Genomic DNA, 16,227 nt, shown 5'->3' with positions numbered 1-16,227 from the left:
GTCACCACAAACTTACCAAAAACCAAGTCTGGAAGTCCTCGGGGCTGACTCTCCAAGTTCGAGTCACGTATTCTGCACCGGGTTCTGGAAGGAGGGTTGAGCTCTATTTCAGGAAGCAGAGGAAATGTCCCACGACAGACGTGCACCAGTCTGAATGACCGTGTCTCACATGCCCAGGGGTCTCTAAATAACACAAATGTCAGCAGCCCTTATGACGATGACCGGCCCCCAATCCTGTCCGGAGCACACCTCCACGTAGCTCATGAACCCAAACGTAAAGATTAGAGTGCCTGACTGGGGGAGCTGGCCAAGGGCACCCGTCGCTTTTCGGGTTGGGACTGAGCCGCAGGGTGGATGTTGGAACATCCAACGTCTGAGAGACTGGGTCACGTTCATGGAAACACGGAAAGCATGTGGGAGACGGACGGGGGGCCTGGTAGAGTGAGTCGACTTTCCACTCAGATGGGAGCCAGATGCAATCGGGCACTCTCAGGACAGCCAAATCCATCTGAGTAGACTGTTGATGGGGATAGTTCAAAGGCTCAGGAGAAGCTCTGGTCTCCTGATAAAGAAGGAATACTCAGTCCCCGAGCCTCAGATAAGCCAAATAGTCCTCAACTAAACTGCAGCTAAGATTCCCTGGCGACAGCATCCCCTTGAGGTCCTAGAGACGGTCTCTGCTTTTCCTGGAGGATAAAGTCATCAGCACACACTGCCTTCATCACACCGCTTTTGTCTTTTCTAGAACACGGTCAGTTCCTGAAACCTGCAACTTGGGTGCCCCAGCAGTATCCCACACGACTGAGGATATTTTCAATTCACCTATTCTGGCTCATGGCTCCTATCCAACCAGTGGGTTTGAATGACTCAAAGGGTCGATCTCCACGGACTGTGAGTCGTGTAAAGGGACCACGGCTCGATGGTGTGACAGAACACTGACCACAATGGTTTGAAAGGTGTTTGTTTGCTTTGGACTGCATGTTTGGGTCCCGCCACATTCCTATGTCAAAAACACCGATGCGACGGTACTGCGAGGTGGAGACTTTGGGAAGTAATGAGGATTAGAGAAGGTCAGGCAGACGGAGCCTCATGATGGTATCAGTGCCCCTGCAAGAGTCCGGAGAGGGCTCGCTTCCTCTCCCTGTTCTCCGCCACGTGAAATGAGATGACCTCCCGCCATTTGCCAGAGAGCTCTCACGGGAACCCCACCATGCTGGCACCCTGACCTAGGACTTTGCAGCCTCTAGAACCACGGAAAATAAATGTCTGCCATTACAAGCTGCCCGGCTTGTGGTATTTTTGCTACAGCAGCCCTAGCTACAGTGCTCCACCTCTGAACCCTCGGAGGAAACAGGCTAATTACATCGACTGCATCAGGTACACGGCAACAGTGTGTGCATACAGCGAGCCATCAGGCTCAGTCCCAGGAGGAAACACTGATCATAATCTTGGTTTATTTATCCATGGTTTTTATCAACGTTTTGTTTTTTGTTTATTTATTTATTTATTTATTTATTTATTTATTTATTTTTGGGACAGAGAGACAGAGCATGAACGGGGGAGGGGCAGAGAGAGAGGGAGACACAGAATCAGAAACAGGCTCCAGGCTCCGAGCCATCAGCCCAGAGCCTGACACGAGATCGTGACCTGGCTGAAGTCGGACGCTTAACCGACTGCGCCACCCAGGTGCCCTATCCATGGTTTTTAGAGAGAGAGAACACACATGCAGGGGAGAGGGGCAGAGGGAGAGAATCTCAAGCAGGCTCCACCCTCAGGGCAGAGCCCAATGCGGGGCTCGATCTCACAACTGTGAGATCGTGACCTGAGCCGAAATCAAGAGTGGGATGCTTAGCCGACTGAGCCGCCCAGGCAGACGCCGCAGATAATAACCTTTAAACCAGAAGTGACTCCAGAGATTTTGGCCTGATATAGGATCTATATGATAGCAGGAACAAATGACTCAACATACGAGCACCAGAAGAATATTCTCTTATTCAGTTGGTAGTTTCCATGACCAAAATGACACTGTAGAACCTCAGTGAGACATGAGGAAGATAGAAAATAAAATGGGTACATTGAAAAGGGCAGTTTCTCTACATTCTTTCCTGCACCACTGACTTTTGAAGGTCTTAAAATTTTCTATTTTGGAATACTTGGAAAGTGGCCACAGTGGCAGTGAACTTGGACTACTTGATTAGTTAATAAAACTGGACATCAGGGGTGCCTGGGTGGTTCAGTCGGTTAAGCATCCAATTCTTGATTTTGGCTCAGGTCATGATCTCACGTTGTGAGATCAAGCTCCGGGCCAGCTGAAGAAAATATAATCGAGTCTATTTAGCATTTAAAAATCCTCAGAAGGGTACCTGGGTGGCTCAGTCGGTTGGGCATCTGACTCTTGCTTTTGGCTCAGGTCATGATCTTGAGGTTCATGAGATTGAACCCCATGTTGAGCTCTGCACTGACAGCATGGAGGCTGCTTGAAATTCTGTCTCTCCCTCTCTCTGCCCCTCCCTTGCTTGTGCTCATACTCTCTGTCTCTGTCTCTCTCTCTCAAAATAATAAATAAATGTTTTTAAAAATAAATAAATAAAAATAAAATAATAAAAATAAAAAATAATAAAAAATAAAATAAATAATAAAATAAATAAAAATAAAATAAAAATAAATAAATAAATTTTTTTTTAAAGCCTGGACATTATGAAACATCTCTAATACATCAGTTGTATATTTTACAAAACATCTTTAAATTACTTCAATAAAATATTTCATCAAATGTCAATTTGTTTTCAAATCATACATTTTAAATTAAGAAGGGCCAGTAATTAGCCTTTAAATACTTTAAGTAGGAGCATATTTATAATTTCATCAAATAAGGGATATGGGCCAGAGTGCCAGGAGGACACTGAGCCTGTGACCTATGTTTGTGTGAATAATGAAACATTTGCTTTGCCTGGGGATTCATTGGTAATTTAATTTCAGAGCAATTAAGGGAGAATTTGACAGTCTCAATTAACCTGATAATCAAGAATCCCCATACAACAGAGATCTCACTTAAGAATTTTCCAAATGTGGGCAGCCTCTTTAATCAACCTCTTGCAAAGATGTCCAGATATGTAAGGCAATGGACTCAGGGACAATATCCACCCCCCAGACATGTTAACCACTTTCATATCTTTCATGGGTGGAGCAGATGGTCATAAATGGTCAATTATCAAAGTATTTTATCAATAATCCTACAGACAGGGGGAATTTACTGGGCGCCTAAGGCACTTGTTGGGACAAGATCTTTACAAATGTAGGTTATCTAGTTGAACCCTCACAAACTCTCCCTAAAGTGAGATCTTATTATGTCCCCCACTTCATGGAACCCAGACCCCAAATCCTCCAGAATGCCTAGGGAGGGCAGGACTCCTGCAGCCTGAAACCACAGCTTGGCTCCTCCCCCCAGCCTGTTTGAAAGGGCTGAGCAAAAATTCACTGATTCACTAATTTACTAATTCACTGACTGATTCACTTAGTCCCTGTTTTGTACCCCAAAATTACTTCAAAGTAGTCCCAAACAGATTTCACAGAATGGACTTTTTTTAAACAACAGCAAGCAATTCGAACTATTTTCACAGGTGCTGAATAAATTTATGTTCCACACTGGAACGCATTACGAGCTCTCGGCAGTCTCACAAAGATCTTTAGGTTTAAAACGATCTAGAATATTAAAATAGGCTAATGTGATGAGACCAGTTGTTAAGTTGTGAAATACTCTTCTCTGGGCGTGCATAATCATCACACAGATAAGTGTCTGTGAAAGATATATACATATATATATATATATATATATATATATATAGTAGTTTGAAAAGAAGGAAGGGGTTAGCTGTGATTTTATTCCCAAACCTTCACAGCTCAATCCTTTTCAAGTAGATGTCAGCCACAGAAGCAGAAACTATAAACTGACAACCCATTCATTCAAAACTCTACACCCGCTTGCTGAACACAGATCCCTGTGAAGAATGGGGTTTGGTTAAATTCAGATTAAATAAGCAAAGGACAAGAATTATAATTATTTTGAAGCTATTAGGACATTTAAAAATTTTAGTTAAGGCTGAACTACAAATTTGTCACACATACCAGAAGTCTTCTGATTTTTGCCAAGTGCACAGTGAATTACTCTTGGGCGTGCAGATTACAGATGGCTTCCTACTAATACTTTACGGTATTATGACAATATTTTTATTACCTTGAATAAAAGTTTCTACACGTTATAGGTGTGCATCAAACAAAAGCAACTCATCAGAACTCCTCTGAGACCTTCCGAGAGCACATTCTTAGAGCGGGGGCCAATAACAACTCTTCACATAAATCTACTCATGCTTAAGTTAGGATAGTGGCCATATGGTTTGTGGAAATATTTGATGCATTTGCACGAGATACACAAGTTTTGGAAGAATGACCATTTTAATCAGGCTGACTGAGATGAGAAGAGGGAGGTGCAACCATCTGTTTCACTTCATCCTGATTTTATTCAGCACCTGCAAAAAAATCAGAGTTGAGCCACTTTTGATCTAAGGAAATACAAAGAACCTGTCCAGGAATGCCTGCCGGGTCTTCAAGGAAAGGCAAGGCCAGCTGCTACCTACACACACACACACGAGCGTCTACCCTTTGAAGTCTGTACTTGTGTGGCTCTACAGTTCATCTGACAACTGTGGGTCTTTGCTGTAGGGTCCCAAGACGACATTCAACGTATGTGCTGACACTGCTGACATCCACAAAGGCAAATAGGAAAAACAAGAAACCATTATGTGAAGGAATGACAGGCGGTTACGCAACTTGCCAATTCATAAGATGTTTACATGAGAGTTGTGAGTGGGTACACTATCTTCCCCGTGAAGGAATAGGTCTCTCTGCATGAATATGGACATGGAAATAAAAGGATGAAATCCCAAGTTATATTTCAGCACACAAAGAAAGCCTAGAACATAGCAGGAACCTCAATAAATATCAATTGAATGAATTAAGAACCTTCTCTAGTTTTCTGAGGATTTTTTAAAGTTGTTTTTTTTTTTAATTTATTTTGGGGAGAGAGAGAGAGAGAGAGAGAGAGAGTCAGAGTGAGAGAGAATCCCAAGTGGACTCCACGCTGTCAGCGCAGAACCAGATGCGGGACTTGATCTTACGAACCACAAGATCGTGACCTGAGCCAAAACCTACAGTTGGCCACTTAACTGAATGAGCCACCCAGGAGCCCCTCTGAGGATTTTTAGATGAGAAATAGACTTGAATATTCTTTCTTCATCTGTGGAGATTATACTGAGGCTCTTGTCCTGTAATTTTCGAGATACATAATTTCACAGATTTGCTGATGTTGAAATTTTTGACATTTCCTCGCATTCTTGACTGAATACCCTTGTGACTACAGTCCCCCCCTCACTCTAGCCTTTTGCTCGTACTTTCTCTCTCTCTCTCTCATCACCTGTACTGGAGATTTAATTATTAATCTTTTCAAAGACTCAGCTTTTGTCCTACCTCTGTATTTTATTGATTTCTCTCCTCACAATTCCTTTCTTCCTTGTTTGATTTGACTCTGATAATCATTTTGTTGTTGTTGTTGTTGTTGTTGTTGTTGTTGGCTTCAAAACTCAGCTGGTTTTCGGTCTTCTCTGTGTGGGTCGTTAAATGTGTAACGTTCCATCTGGAGGTTGCTTTCGCACGGCCGCTCACGTTTGGACATGTAATACTACCTCTGTCATTCAACATCCAGTAATGCTCTTATGATTTCCTTTTGAATCCAAGGAGTGTTTTCGTAGTAGGATTTTAGCTTTTTGAAACAAAGGTGGGTTCCTTTTTAGATTCATTTATTAATTAGGTCTAATCTGATAAAATTTGTAGTAAACTTAGACTACTCTTTTTCTTCTGTAGATGTATTAAGATATGCATAGTAGCCTCCTACAGAATCCTCTTTTTTGGTAAATGTTCCAGATGGGCTGCAGAAGTAGGAATTTCTGGTTTTATGTGTAAAGTTATATACAGTGCACATATACATACACACACATATACAAACATGGAACTGCTATGTTTTGGGTGATTAGTATCTTTTGTACTTTGATACATTCGAGTTGAAAATTTCCCAACCAATGTGTTAAACTCTCTGCATAAAATCTGTTTTCCCTAAAATTATATCAATTGTTGCTTTTTGAATTTTTAGGCTATGTCATTAATAAGTACTGTATCTTTTGATTCACTTTTCCAGTATATTATATTTTTCTTTGTCTTCTGTGATTGTCTTGAATTAAACTGTATTTCCCTTTAAAACTGTTTTTTCACGGTGCCTGGGTGGCTCAGTTGGTTAAACATCCGACTTCAGCTCAGGTCAGGATGTCACAGTTGGTGAGTTCGAGACCCGTGTCAGGCTCTGTGCTGACCGCTCGGAGTCTAGAGCCTACTTCAGATTCTGTGTCTCCCTCTTTCTCTGCCCCTTCCCTGCACACTCTCTCTGTCTCTCTCTCTCTCTCTCTCTCTCAAAAATGAACATTAAAGAAAATTAAAATTGCTTTTTCATTCATTTGCTTAATTTTTGCCCAATGTACCTGAATGTTTCTATACAGTAATTTTCAACCTATCTGAATATTTTTATGTATCAGTTATAGGTCATGCATTGCTAGATCAAATCTGTAAGTCTGTAATTTTATTGAATTTGACACAAAAACATGTATTATAATCAAAATTATATTAATATTTGTATTTATCATTCTTCTCATGCTTCCTATATTCGATAATAAATTTTATTCACATATTATTTTCATTGGGTATAGTGCATTTTCCTATGACACTCTAAGATTGATAAATTTTATTTCTTATCTCTATTTTTCCATAAACTAAAAAAAGAAAACCTAATTTGATACACTTCACATCCGCGTGGTTTAAAAACTAATGGTAAAAGAACACCCAAGTGTACTCCACCCATAGTCACCAGGGGAACATCAGCAAGGAATTCTGAAAGAGCCTTCTCACTCGCCAACACACATACTCCATATACTCACAGGTGACCACCACCCCAAACAAACTTGGTGTTTATCATTCTACGATTTGTACTTAGAGTTTTGCCAGATGCAGTATATACCCCTAAACAATATGTTGCTTCATTTGGAGGTTACTGAAATTTATGTAAATGGGATTCCAGTCTATGTAATTTGGGTTTTTGCCTAACATCAGGTGTTGGAGAATCATCTGTGTGGATACAAAAACAGGTGTCTCATTAACTTTCATTCAGTATAGATTTACAGTTTAAATGAGCCCCAGATTAGTTTACATTTGCCTAAAAGTGGACATTTGAACCTACTTGTTTCTATCCTTTTGCTACTATGAGCATTGGAGCTATAAATATTTGTATACACCCCTCTGGGGGACCCTGTTTTCTTCTAGGACCTTTATTGTCAAACTCGTTCTTCTTGCCAATCTGGTCGGAAGAAAAAGCGATCCTCTTTTAATTTACATTGTACCTCACCAGTCACCGATGAGGGACACATCTTCCCATGTGACTTCTTGGCACTCACTTCAAGTGTACATTTCAATGACCTCTGATGCGTATTCACAGCCACGATGTATTACAGCCATCGCATTAAGATACAGAACATCTCGTCTTTCCCAAAAGGTTCCTCACTCTGGAAGAGTAGGCTGTTCCTTCAACAATCGCTGTAGGTGGGTTTGTGTTTTACAGAAGCAGAACCAAACACTGCATACGTTTTGGTGTCTGGCTTCTTTGACTCGGAACAATCGTTCTGAAAATGATTTCAAGTGTGGGCTACCCGTGACCCACCCCATTTCATGGGGGTAGTGCTCCACTTTATGAACTTACCACTTCTTGTACATCCACTCATACACTGATGGGCACTGGTCATTTCCAATTGTTGGCTACTGTGAATGTAGGCTTTCGTGTGGCCACATCTTTCTTCAGGAAATACCTAAATGTGGAAGGGCTGGGTTATGGTAGACGGACATGGTTTTTCATACAGCTGAAAGGAAAATCTGCTTCTCCATACTCAGAATACTTCTACATTCCACACACGTTTTCCCACACCGAGCAATTCCAGAGTTCTCTGTAAGCACTAACCGGGGATCCTACAGTTGACTTCGTTCTGACACAGTCTACCTAGAGACAGCACCAGACCCCACAGGCGAAGGGCTCAGTCTCACGGGACGGCCCCACTTCAGACACCAATGCAAGTCTAGGTTGTCACCTGTGTGCTTCTGACTGACCTGCTACAGACCGGAGGCTCCCACGACCCCCTCCCTCAGGCTGGATGATTTGTTAGGAATTGCCACAGAACTCAGGAAGTTCGCTGACTAAATCACTAGCTTACTCTGAAGAATACAACTCAGGAACAGCCAGTTGGAAAAGACGCCCCGAACAAGGAACGGGGACAGGGCGCGGAGTTTCCCTGTCCCTTGAGGGCACGACATCCCACCCCAGCACCTCCATGTGTTCACCAACCTAGAAGCTCCCCAAACCACATCCTTTTGGTATTTTATGGATGATGCGTTGCCCAAGCACAACTGATTAAATTACTGGCCCATCGTACTTTGAATCTGGTATTTCTCTGGTAGGTAACAATATTCTCACGTGTTTTTTGGTTTTTGGTTTTTTGGGGGTTTTTTTGTTGTTGTTGTTGTCCCTACCTGTTCCTGTTTCTTCAGAAGACTGCCTGACCTACCTAATGTTTTCGTTCATGGGCCACGAATTCTAGAACTTCTTCTTTTCTTAAATAAACATTGAAAGCTATAAACTTCCCTATAAACACTGCATGTATCCCGCGAATATTAATGTCTTCTACTTTTCTTATCATTCGGTTCATTATTTTCTAATTTCCTTTGTGATTTTTCCTTTGACCTGTGGATTATTTAGAAGTGCGGTGTTTATATTTTCCAAGTATTGGGGAGTTTTCAACAGAACTTACTGCTACTGACTTCTACTTTAATTCTCTTATGGTCAGAGACTGAACTGGATATAGTTTCACAAGTTTCAAATGTATTGAGCCTTGTTTGATGGCCCATTATACACAGTTTACCTTGATAAACATACCACATGCAGCTGAACATATATTTTATGGTTTCAGGACATAGTGGTCTGAATCAATTAGATCGTGGTGAGTAACAGACTTACATCTTCTAGGTCTTTATTAATTTTGGGGTAGTTGTTCTATCAGATGCTTACAATTTTTTTTTAATATCCTACTATGTTTGTGGAATTCTCAGTTTCTCCCTTCAATGCTAGTGGTATTTCCCCTTCATGTATTTAGAGGTTGTCCTTAGTAGGCACACAAATAAGTATGTGTTTGCTATGGCTTATGTCTGATAAAAATGTTGGTTTTTGAAATTGCATGTGTTTGCTGTTAATACAAAGACTCCAGCCCTCTTACATTTATCATTCAGATGGCATACATTTTTCCATCCATTTCCTTTCAACTATTACGTATATTTAAAGTAAATAATCTTTTACAGCAAACAGTTCATCCTTCATTATGCATGCCAATAATCTCTACCTTAAAAAAATTTTTTTTAATGCTTATTCATTTTTGAGAGGGGGTAGGGAAGGGCAGAGAGAGGGAAACACGGAGTCCGAAGCAGGTTCCAGGCTCTGAGCTGTCAGCACAGAGCCCGATGTGGGGCTTGAGCCCACGAACCATGAGGTCATAACCTGAGACAAAGTCAGACGTCCAACCGGCTGAGCCACCCACGAGCCCCTAATCTCTGCCTTTTAAATGGAGTGTTTAATCCACTACCATTTCATGTAATTATTGATATGGTTAGATTAAGTACACTATTTTATTAGTGGTTTGTCATCCCCTCTGTTTTGTTTCTCTCTTCCCTCCTTCCTCACCTTCTTTTAGATCATATGGTTTTAAATCCTATTTTGAAAAAAAAATGGCTTTTTAGCTGTACAGATTTGCATTTTTCAATGGATACTCTAGGGATTATAGCACATATCCTTAACTTTTCATACTACTTAAGAGTCGATTTGTACCCTTCACATAAAAAACAGAAATCTGCAACTGTATTAACCCATTTACCCTTTCCAGCTACTTTTACCCTTTCCCAATGCTTTTTATGCTCTACTTATCATATATATCACGTACATATTTCTAAATCCCACAAGACAGTATTATATTTACTTTAAAAAATCATTTGCAGGGGCGCCTGGGTGGCTCAGTCGGTTAAGCGTCCAACTTCAGTTCAGGTCATGATCTCGCGGTTCATGGGTTTGAGCCCTGCGTCAGGTTATGTGCTGACAGTGCAGAGCCTGGAGCCTGCTTTGGATTCTGGGTCTCTCTCTCTCTCTCTCTCTCTCTCTCTTTCTGCCCCTCCCCTGCTCTTTCTGCCCCTCCCCTGCTCAAGTTCTGTTTCTCTCTCTCAAAAACTAAATAAACATGAAAAAAAAAATTTTTTTAAACCATTTACAAAAAATCTAAAAATCATATGCTTTTAAAGAAATTGAGAAATAATGTCTTTCATGGTTGCCCTCAAATCCCTCACTTCCAGTGCTTTTCAATTATTCCTGAAGACGCAGCTTTCCTCCAGCATGACTTCCCTTCAGTTTGAGCTACTCTGTTTAGCATTTCTTACAGTGCAGATCTCATGGAAATGAATTCCCTGAGTTGGACTTTTTCTGAAAATTGTCTTCATTTGTTCTTCAATTTAAAAGGATACTTTTACTGGGCATTGACTTCTGGGTTGACGCAGGTGTTGTTTCTGCTTTTATCAATTTAAAACTTTTTCCCGCCTTTCCGTGGCCTCCAAAGCTCCTGATGATAAACCTGTGCCGATGGAGATCATCCCCTGTGCAGGAGCCGTCCTTTCTCTTGTGATATCAAGGTTTTTCCCTTATCATTGGATGGCAACATCCATCCATGATGTGCCTCAGCACGGTTCTCTTTGATTTGATCCCATCTGGGGTTCACGGAGATTCCTGAATCTGTCAATTACGTCTTCCGCCAAACTTGGAAAGGCTCTGACCACCATCTCCTCAAATATTTTTTGTCTCGTTCTCACTCTCCTTTTGTTCTAAGATTCCTCTTGTTCTGTCACCTTTCCCTCTAAGACTCCTACTGCACTGTCCCTAAGATGCCATCAATTTTCTTCCCTCGCATCTTCCACTTGGATATCTCCTACTGATATATCTTCAAGTTCACAGCTCTTTTGTCAGTAAACACTATTCTGCAATTAAGTTCTTCTGGTGAATTTATTATTACAGGTACTTTATTTACCAGTTTTACATTTTCCATTTGGTCATTTCCATATTCTCTATTTCCCTACTGGCATCTTCTGTACTTTTATTTGCTATGAGAATACTTTCCTTCACCACACCAAGTGTAGTTTTAATACTGCTTTAAAGTTCTCATCTCAGGGCTGACATCAATTACTTCTCCTCTCCTTTGACAGCAGGTCACGTTTTCCTGAATCTTTGTAGGTCAAATAATTTGAGAATGTACCAACTATGTTGTGTATATCCCAAGTACTTTCTCACTGCTCAGAAGTGCGTGGATGTTCTCGTCTTTTCAAAACAATGATCTCACCAGACTCTGTGTATAGAGCATCACTCTGGTGTCACCCAAGACACATAGATTTTCCTTCAGCCTCTGTTACAACTTCTGTCAGTCTGTCCCACGCACATGGGCTTCAAAGTTGTGCTCAAGCCTTGGCCTGCACTCTTGCTCAGAATCGGATGTCCCCTTCTTGTCCTCCTCCTTCCTGGGGTTGTCTGTCCTCCAGCTGTTCGGGCTGCCTTAGGCTTCTCTCCTGGTTCCTCAAGCCAGAGTTTTACTCATTCAGGGTGCCCAATGCCTCAACAGAAGCTTCCCTCATTGTAAAGACTGATAAGTGAATGGAAACGAGTCCTGTACCCATTATTTGCCTCACATCCAACTCCCTTCGAAAACCTCATGTCTAGTCCCCAGAGGCCTCACACAGTAGTTTTTAAAATCTTGTCAGGTATTAGGTATTATTACTGAGTTTGAGGTTCACAGAAAACCCTGAAGAAATCTTCTATGCAATGCTTCTTTGTGTCTTTTATGCCCTTACCCCTTTGTCATCTTCTTACATACATACATACACACACACACACACACACACACAAAATACTTGTATATATCAACAATACATAGATATTTTGGACTCTAACCATTTGTTGATTTCTTGTGTTTCAAAAGTTTTCTTCTAACTTACAACTTGTCTTTTAATTTTTGTATGGAGAGCAGAATATTTTAAGTTGAATATAGTCAAATGTGTCAATATTTTACCTGAGGGTGTGTTTTGGGTTTTTTTGTGTGGTTTTTTTTTCTTTTAAAAAAATACTTCCCCAATCTCATCATTATGTCGATATTCTCCTTTGCATTATTCTAAAAGTTTAAGTTTTGTCTTTTGCATCTAAGGCTTTTATCGAGCCGGAATGGATTTTTACATGCGATGTGAGGTGGGATCAAATTAGATTGGGTTTTGGTTTTGGTTTTCTGGATAGATAACCAAAAGTCAAATGTTATCATTTACTTCAAAAGTCAGTCTTTCTCCCACTGGCCCGCTGTGTCAACTCTGCGTCTGGAGGTCTATAAGTGAGCAAGTCAATTTCTAATGGTCTATTTGTCTATCCTTTGTCAATACCACAGCCTACAGCTGAGCTCAATCCTAACTGATCAGAGGTCCGTGGACACCCGAATGCTTACAAAATAAACTCTGCCACCTTTGGGACTTTGCCTAGAGTTGACTGGTCCTGCATGGCATTGTGTGGTCAAGAACCTCAATGCGCCTTAGAGCCTGATTGATAGACACAAGGTAAAAGCTTTCATTCTCCTGTTACAAATAAACAGAAGCAGAGATGTAAGGAGCTTGCATAGTCAGCACCGACCCTAAAATGAAATTGTCTGAGTTCAAAACTTGATTTTACAACTTACTAACTTCAATGACTTGCCCTTGGGCAATTACTTGACCTCTTTCAGCTTCAAGTTCTTATTTTTATTTTATATTTTTAATGTTTATTTATTTACTTTTGAGAAAGAGAGAGAGAGAGAGCAAGCGGGAGAGGAGCAGGGGAGACAAAAAATCTGAAGCAGGCTCTGCACTGTCACCAGTGAGCCTGATGTAGGGCTCAAACTCACAAACCGTGAGATTATGACCCAAGTCCAAGCTGGACGTTTAACCAACTGAGCCTCCCAGGCATGCTTGTAAGTTCTTAAAGTGCTAACAATAATGCATTCAAGCTTCGAGAGTTGGTAGAAAATCTAACCGGGAAAACAGATGAAATGTGCCTGGTACACACACCCCCTGTCCAGAGCAAGGACTCTGCTAACTAAATAGAACGGGGTCCTTTAGGGCAGATACCACAAACTGGCCCACTCATTGCCATTCCGATCCCCTCCGGTCTCGACTTTCAGTGACTCCAAAACCACATTTACACGTTTTCCTGCCACTAAAATTACTTAGGCCACCTGGTTTCTGCTGATCAGGCAAAATCCGTCAAGAAGTGAGTGACAGAGCTAAGAGCTAAGGGTCTCCTTGCGTGGACGGTGGTGAAGGTACCTTCTCAGCGGGACAGAAAGATCCAGTTCCTAGTCCAAATGACAGTGACCGTGGCAGCAGTCCTGTGACAACAGTGGGTATGGGGATCTCCCCTCTGAGTCCAAGCTGACTACCTTTAAAACCATGTTTTCTACCTCTTCAGAAGACTGCCTGACCTAATGTTTCTGTTCATTCAGCTCATACTCGCAAGGCACCTACTACGTGCACAGTACCACTTACGTGCTTGGAATACCTCGGAAGATGAAACCGAGAGACCCCGCTCTCAGGGACTTACGTTTTAGCAGGGGAAGACGCAACAGGATGAATAAATAATTGTGAGAGCACAGGAGAAGGTAGAAAGTGCTCCGGGAAAATAAATGACAGAGCCAGGAAGAGGAATCAAGCATGGCAAAGTGGGGTGAGGGCTGCAACTGTAAGCAAGGGCTTGGCCTGTGCTCACGGAGCAGGTGCGATTTGAAAGGATGCTCGACGGAGGGAAAGACCTCCCGTGTGGATGTCCTGAGCAGGCTCACTGCAAGAGGAAAGAGCCCTTGCCACGTCGGAAGGCAGGACACGTGGCGGGGCTGGGGCAACGGACAGACAAGCCTGGTTATGGCACAGCCTCTCAAACCAGGCACCCGAGGTCCCGTCACACGCAATGGCTGGGTTCCCCCCTGCGATGCTGTCCCCCACCCTCTTCCCTGGACCGCCTGATTTTCCTGACACCCGTCCTGAATCAGTTCTGTGTTCATTCGCTCCTTTGTAAGCCTCCCCAGCCACCCCCTTCCACACCTTCAACCACTCTCCAGGCATCCCTGCCCTAGAACAGTCCTTAGTGACTGCTGTCAGTGGCCCCGAAGAAGGACAGTCATACTGACCTCTGCCTCTTCAGCTCTTAGCTGCAAGAGATTCAGCCTTTAGAAATGGTTGCTGCCAAGGTGGGTAAGTGGATGGAAGAAAACAATTATAATCTCCATCATCCACCATTAGGTCAATTAATAGTTACAGCCCACATCATCCGATGGCATATACGTCACGTGTGGAATGGTCCCGTCTACGATGTTGCTCACGCAGTATGGCTGAAGGGGAGGTTCCCTTCCATAATAAGAGAAGCAGGACTTAGACGGTGTCAGCTGGTTACCACCCATAATGAGCCACGTATTTCTTGCACTTAAACCCCGGCCTGGGGGTAGAGTAACAATTCTGGACGGGTTTTCCCACTGCCAATTAGTGAACCACTGCCTCAGTGCCTTTGCCCTTTCAGTGTCTTCTTGGGCCCCAAACAGCCTTATGTAATATTAAAATATAGTTCAATACATTCAACACACACTCCACGTTCCCTGAGAATTCACTTTAGACATCGTCGTCGAGAAATGTGCATCAAACACCTTGATATACTAAAATAAGGAAACGGAGGCCTATGAATGAATAATTTTATAGCACTTAGATGTTATTACTGTATTGTATACATTTATTCAAACGATTGGGAAGAAACCAGAAGAGCTTCAAGGCCGGAGTGATTACACAGGCTCCCCCTGATTACAACACATTCTCTAGAATGTGCGGTACATCACAAAGTTAGCAACCCAGCTTACCAAACATGGTAGGAATAAGCAGTTTACTCACTGACTCATTTTATTTGGGAAAGGCTTAGTGGTGATTTTAAATACTTTATTGTTAAGCTCCCATCCTCAAAAGTGTGTTTACACATTGCTAATTACTCACACAACTGAAAACTGTACTTTTATACCAAATACCCCCACTATGAATGTGTTAGCATTAGGGTACATTTAATCAAAGATTAAGCCTATTCACGGGAAATGTACATCTGGACGTGTTACCAGAACAACTTTAAAAGGAAGGAGATATTGCTTACATGTGCAAGGGTTGATTTGGGGACTATGAATTACATTAAAACAGAGAAATTATATGCATCACATTACATTTTTGTCTAAACAGCCTTACAAAACAACATTTTGTGGGGTGGGAATGAAATGCATGTGTATTTATGTGTGTTCTGGTAGGTTAAATTCTCTGTATTGCTTTTCTTTTTCAAAATTCACAGATTTGCTTTGCTATTCCTACCCAGTTATCTTTAACCTATTATTTTGAAATAAATTTATGAGGGGCGCCTGGGTGGCTCAGTCAGGTAAGCAAAGTCCGACTTCGGCTCAGGTCACGATCTCACGGTTTGTGGGTTCGAGCCCCGCGTTGGGCTCTGTGCTGACAGTTCAGAGCCTGGAGCCTGCTTCGGATTCCGTGTCTCCCTCTCTCTCTGTCCTTTCCCTGCTTGCGCACTCTGTCTCTCTCTCAAAAATAAATAAACATTAAGAAAAAGAAAATAAAACTGTGACTGTTTTTCCATGACTAGCTCTTGGGAACCTAGGTTTTCTATATCCCAACCATGCACAATTAGAATTTGAAATTTAAAATATAATACCATTTATATTAGCAACAAAAAAAAATGATCCATCCTTAAGTATAATTCTAACAGATACAAGAACAAGATGAGGAAGACTTCAAATTTCTAATAAATGAAATAAAAAACTGAATAAATGGAGAGATAGTCCACATTCATGGATAGGAAGTTTCAATATGGTTACAATGTCTGTTTCTCCCAGACTGATCTGTAGATTTAATACAAACTCAACCTAGATTCCATCAAGATATTTTGTGAATATCAAC

This window comes from Panthera pardus, unplaced genomic scaffold (genome assembly GCF_024362965.1).
Source record: "Panthera pardus isolate Hobbes unplaced genomic scaffold, ASM2436296v1 HiC_scaffold_6, whole genome shotgun sequence".
In the NCBI taxonomy this organism is placed as follows: domain Eukaryota; kingdom Metazoa; phylum Chordata; class Mammalia; order Carnivora; family Felidae; genus Panthera; species Panthera pardus.
This window is presented reverse-complemented; position numbering follows the sequence as displayed.